Genomic DNA, 6,000 nt, shown 5'->3' on the forward strand with positions numbered 1-6,000 from the left:
CCCCCCCCAGAGAAAAACTCATTGGAGATCCACCTGAAGGCTTTTTCTCTGGTGGGGAGGGTTGAAAGTGTTGGATTGAAAATCAGTTATGTGTTATGTACACACACACACACACTTAGTTAGCCTTTAGAGATTTTGTAGAACTTCGACTGCAGAACACTTTAATGGTGCAAAAGTGTTGTTGAACAAATGTCTGGGGCAGGAAGTAAATGTGAATTTGTGCATTAAATACATCTAGTCCAGTAAGTAGTGTTGGCTCAGTCTCCAGTGTAGGCCTCTGATCTAAAGGGGTCCCAACCTAAAAGGCTCACCCAGTGGGGATCACACCACACAGCACGAGTGGGACATGATGGGGGTGCCTAGGATGGGAACCATTCTAACCATGGGAACCAAGCTAAGTCACCATCCCGGTTGCCAGACAGACAGGTGATGATGACATGGAGTCAATTCCTTCAGCCTTGGCGTTTAAATGACCTGCATGCAACCTGCCATTCCCACTTGTCCCCACTTACCCTTGCTCCCCTCATCTACCCTCTCTTCTCTTCCAACTTCTTCCTCTGACTGAACCCATTCCTGCGCTCTCTCTTCATTGTGCTGTGCTGCTGTGTTTGGTCGATCTGGTGGATGTTTTGTAGTTGTTTTGATATCTATTATTTGAGAGTGGCCCCACTCTTTCCAAGGATGCTCTACACTGCCTGTGAAACTGAGACTTGAACAGAAAAATAACAAGGGAAAATTACATAAAAATTACAATCACATAACGGTGTAAATTAACATAAACTTGTCATGAATTGGTATCCCTCCACAACTCCATCACCTATTAGTCTTAGAACTATTTTGGTGTTGCCTACCTCTGTGTCATTTTGTTGATTTAGAACATTTGGGGAGTATTTTGATCATCACTGAAGTGTGTCAGTCTCATGGAAATCTCATGTAGGGGCACTCTCAATGTTGTTGTGTTTCTATGTTGTGGTGTTTAAAATGCTTGAATGTCTGATAATCTTCTTGCTGTTTTTTATGTGTCTTTAATTATTGTACTATTGTTTGATGTACAGTAACAGACACAAGTTTGGACACACCTACTCTTTCAAGGGTTTTTCTTTATTTTTTTTTATTTTCTAAATTGTAGAATAATAGTGAAGACATCAAAACTATGAAGTAACACATATGGAATCATGTAGTAACCAAAATAGTGTTTAACAAAACATAACATTTTATATTTGAGATTCTTCAAAGTAGCCACCCTTTGCCTTGATGACAGCTTGTCACACTGTTGGCATTCTCTCAACCAGCTTCATGAGGTAGGAAGGCATTAACAGGTGTGCCTTGTTAAAAGTTAATTTGTGGAATTTATTTCCTTCTTAATCAATGCATTTGTGCCAATCAGTTGTGTTGTGACAAGGTAGGGGTGGTATACAGAAGATAGCCCTATTTGGTAAAATACCAAGTCCATATTATGTCAAGAACAGCTCAAATAAGCAAAGAGAAACGACAGTCCGTCATTACTTTAAGACATGAAGGTCAGTCACTCTGGAAAATGTCAAGAACTTTGAAGGTTTCTTCAAGTGCATTCACAAAAACAATCAAGCGCTATGATGAAACTGGCCCTCATGAGGACCGCCACAAAAAAGGAAGACCCAGAGATACTTCTGCTGCAGAGGATAAGTTCATTATAGTTGCCAGCCTCAGAAATTGCAGCCCAAATAAATGCTTCACAGAGTTCAAGTAACAGACACAACTCAACATCAACTGTTCAGAGGAGACTGTGAATCAGGCCTTCATGGTCGAATTGCTGCAAAGAAACCACTACTGAAGAACACCAATAATAAGAAGAGACTTGCTTGGGGCAAGAAACACGAGCAATGGACATTAGACCGGTGGAAATCTGTCCTTTGGTCTGATGAGTCCAAATTTGAGATTTTTGGTTCCAACCGCAGTGTCTTTGTGAGAGGCAGAGTAGAAGAACGGATGATCTCCACATGTGTGATTCCCACCGTGAAGCATGGAGGAGGATGTGTGATAGTGTGGGGGTGCTTTTCTGGGGACACTGTCAATGACTTATTTATAATTCAAAGCACACTTAACCAGCATGGCCCCCACAGCATTCTGCAGCGATACGCCATCCCATCTGGTTTGTGCTTAGTGGGACTATTATTTGTTTTTCAACAGGACAATGACCCAACACATCTCCAGGCTGTGTAAGGGCTATTTGACCAAGAAGGAGAGTGATGGAGTGCTGCATCAGATGACCCGGACTCCACAATCACCTGACCCCAGCCCATTTGAGATGGTTTGGGATGAGTTGGACCGCAGAGTGAATGAAAACCAGCCAACAAGTGCTCAGCATATGTCGGAACTCCTTCAAGACTGTTGGAAAAGCATTCCAGTTGAATGCTATCATCAAGGCAAAGGGGGGCTACTTTGAAGAATCTCAAATATATTTTGATTTGTTAATCACTTTTTTGAAAAACCATGAAAAAATACATTCTGCTACAAATACAAATAAAGAAAAACCCTTGAATGAGTAGGTGTGTCTAAACTTTTGACTGGTACTGTAGTTATCAAGGATGCTATTCTCGCTGTAATTTAGTTCAATATGACTTAACAGTAACTAACAATATAGAACACAATCACTATTGACATATCAGAGTGTTTGAAGTGAAAACCTTCCTTTCCTCATGGAAAATATATCAACCATACGCATTATTATTATTATGACACATACGCCTGCAGTTTAGAATATTTCTGTTATACCTGTCCAAATTGAGATATTGTTGATTCTGAACAGAGCGGTCGTTTTGGTTTGATGTTAACTTGAAGAAGTACAGTTTTATGTGATGGTCTACTATACTACTACTATATAAACTATATAGAAATAATTCATAGCGAAGCTTGTACTTTCCAGCAATGCCCATTTCTCTTTGTTTGTGTGCGTGTGTGCACTTGTGTGTTTATATGTATGTGTGTGTACACAAACACACATACGCGGGTGTGTGTGTGTGTGTGTGTGCACATTTGTGTCTGTGTGTGTGAATGCATGTCTGGTTCCTTCCCCCAGGACTCAAGACCATCGTCGGTGCTCTAGTTCAATCCGTCAAGAAATTGTCAGACGTTATGATCCTCACGGTCTTCTGTCTCAGTGTCTTCGCTTTGATTGGACTACAGCTCTTCATGGGCAACCTGCGGCAGAAATGTGTCATCTGGCCAATCAACTCCACTGAGAACTACCTGGCCAATGGCAGCAAGGGCTTCGACTGGACCGAATACATCATGAACAGCAGTGAGTCCGAAACACAGCCAAACGATGTGTGACACTGAGACAGAAGACCGTTTCGACTTATAACATTTGAGTTGAGTTTGAGGGGGTGCCAGGTAGGCCATGCCTACCAGAGAATCTGATAAAATGTATCCTTTTTAATTAATGGGTCGATCTTTTTTGTGTTTCACTCATAGTCTAAATGAAAGACTATAACGCAAAACTTAAGTTTACTTTCGTAACTCCAGTTCTCTGATAATAGAGGTATGCCTTTTAAGGCGGGTGACTAGGAAACTCCAATCACACGACGTCTGTTGGGCCCGCCTTCTGGTCATTCTCAAGCATTCTTGAGCAGGGAAGCGCCGTGAGATACCTCATTCTATCATCTGAGAACCGGGATTATGAAAGTAACTTTAAAGAGCCACTGAACACGCCGATTAGCACGTGTTCATTCTAAAAACGAGATTTCAGTCTTGGAGGTGTGTTTGCTGACCGATTCCACATTTGGTTCATGATGTTTGTCCCCCCATAAGATACTAGATGAGGAAGTTTATTACACTTCCTCAAAATCCCCAGAATGAATCTAAAATATATCAATAAATCTGTAATTAATTTTGACGTTTTTGCAGAGGATATTTTAGTTGCGCAATTTTATATCTAACTGAGGTGTTTGGTGCAGTATTTCACGAGTAAAAAAATGCGCGATATGTGGTCATATATAAATAAAGTCGGACTGCTGGGCAGGTCTGTCTCACTGTATACGGTATTGGATAGAAAGCAATCACCTCAGCTGTTCACCCCATATTAGTGGGCAAATGGACATTGTCAAATCTCAACCCAACTTTCATTAACCGTTGTGACACACGGATGTTCTAAACTCCGTTTTCTACGAAACTGACTTCATGACCAAAATGATCCTGTTTACACTTGTAGTCAATTTTGACTAGAATAACTGTTTCCAACTCATATCGATGCCACATAGACCATTTTCAGAGGGATGAACTTTTTAAAGGCCGTTGCTCTTGTAAATTCTCTTTCAAATACTCGTTTTGCTGTCTCACAATGGGATATAGCCCACTCCTGTGTCGCAGATATGTAACCTACTGGATAAAAGTAGAGACTCAGAGCTAGAAAATTGTATGTCATACACTACAGTTGAGGAACAATGGGAAGTTGATAAATTTATAACCTCACTTTTGACAAAATGGCGCTTGAATGTTTTGGTAAAACAACTGGAGAGCTATTTTTTTGCCAACACCCATTTTGCATCGTTCACACCCTCTTAAGCCTTAGCCCCACCCATCTCTTTAAGGATTTACATATGAGGACATGTTCTAAACAATCAAAGATTTCAAGACTAAAGGCCGGTTTATACTACGTCTATCCATGTCGCAGTGACATCATGAACATTCTATTGTCGTTTGACATCAAACTGGTCATTGTTGTTATGAAAAATAATAAACACTTTTTTTATTTCACCTTTATTTAACCAGGTAGGCTAGTTGAGAACAAGTTCTCATTTGCAACAAAAACTACAGGCTGCATGACATCAGCAGCCTGGTGGTCCAAAATAGCATAACTAGTGTATTTTAACACCAATAAACCCACCAGTTTAAAATGAATTTAGTATATGTCAATCTAGCAAACCAGGCAACTAAAAGCAACTTTAAAAAAAATGTTTTGGTTCATTTCTAGCTTGTTAACCAGCTAGCTAATGTTAAGTTATCTGGCTAGCCAGTTCAAATTCTGACCATATCATATAGCTGACAACGTCTTCACGTTAGCTAATTTGTCTTTATTATTACAGGAAAATAAACTCACAACAAGATCATTATTTACAAGTTAATGGCGAGTCAATTACAGAAAATAGCTTACGGTTGTGAGTGTGAGGAAATAAAAGCAGGGCATTCTAGTAGAGAATTTCAGAACTTGGTCACGGTCTTGTTGGCCTAACGTTATACATTTGGTGCAGGTCATGAACTTCACATTACCGTCTCTGGTAAACACATACTATATCAAATAAAATCTATGTTTATTTGTCATATGCACAGGATACAGAAGGTGTAGTGAAATGGTTACTTGCATAGTGGTGTCTTTTGTTAGACATGTAGCTAGCTAGCTTAACAATGAACCATAATCCCAACTCATAGCAATACTATCCTGCATGAATCTGCAGGTAGCTAACCAACCATGTTCAATGTTGGATAGCTAGCTAACGTGAGGCTTTGACTAGCGATGCAAATGGCTCTGAGATACAAATAATATTACTACACAGATCATACACATAACGTTAGCTAGCGAGCCAGTCAGCTAATGTTAGCTAGCTAACTTCTAACAAAATTAGAAAAGTATAACATCTGAAAATGTGGCTAGCTAGACTATCTTACCCATAAACATGGATGGACGCTTCTTCCTCTCTGCCATGGTTGCCCTTAGTTTGAAGATGTAATCCTGAGACAGGTTTTTTATACAACAGCCTTCTGTGTGTTCTCTTTTCAACTACCTCGGCATATTTGCAATCAAACACCAGCATTTTCTTCATCTCCTTAGCTATCATACTCTAATTCCATCGGGCATTCCACTGATTTCAAAACTTGTTCCTCCAGAAAGCGGAGAGCAACACATTTGCACTTCTACTACGTGATATATATATATTTAAAGCAGCGTTACAAAGGATTACCTACACATACTGCCCAGCTCATGTTATAGAATGAAGTGTGCTACATGGCAGACCAATCCGAACT

This window comes from Oncorhynchus nerka, linkage group LG2, assembly GCF_034236695.1.
Source record: "Oncorhynchus nerka isolate Pitt River linkage group LG2, Oner_Uvic_2.0, whole genome shotgun sequence".
Taxonomy (NCBI): domain Eukaryota; kingdom Metazoa; phylum Chordata; class Actinopteri; order Salmoniformes; family Salmonidae; genus Oncorhynchus; species Oncorhynchus nerka.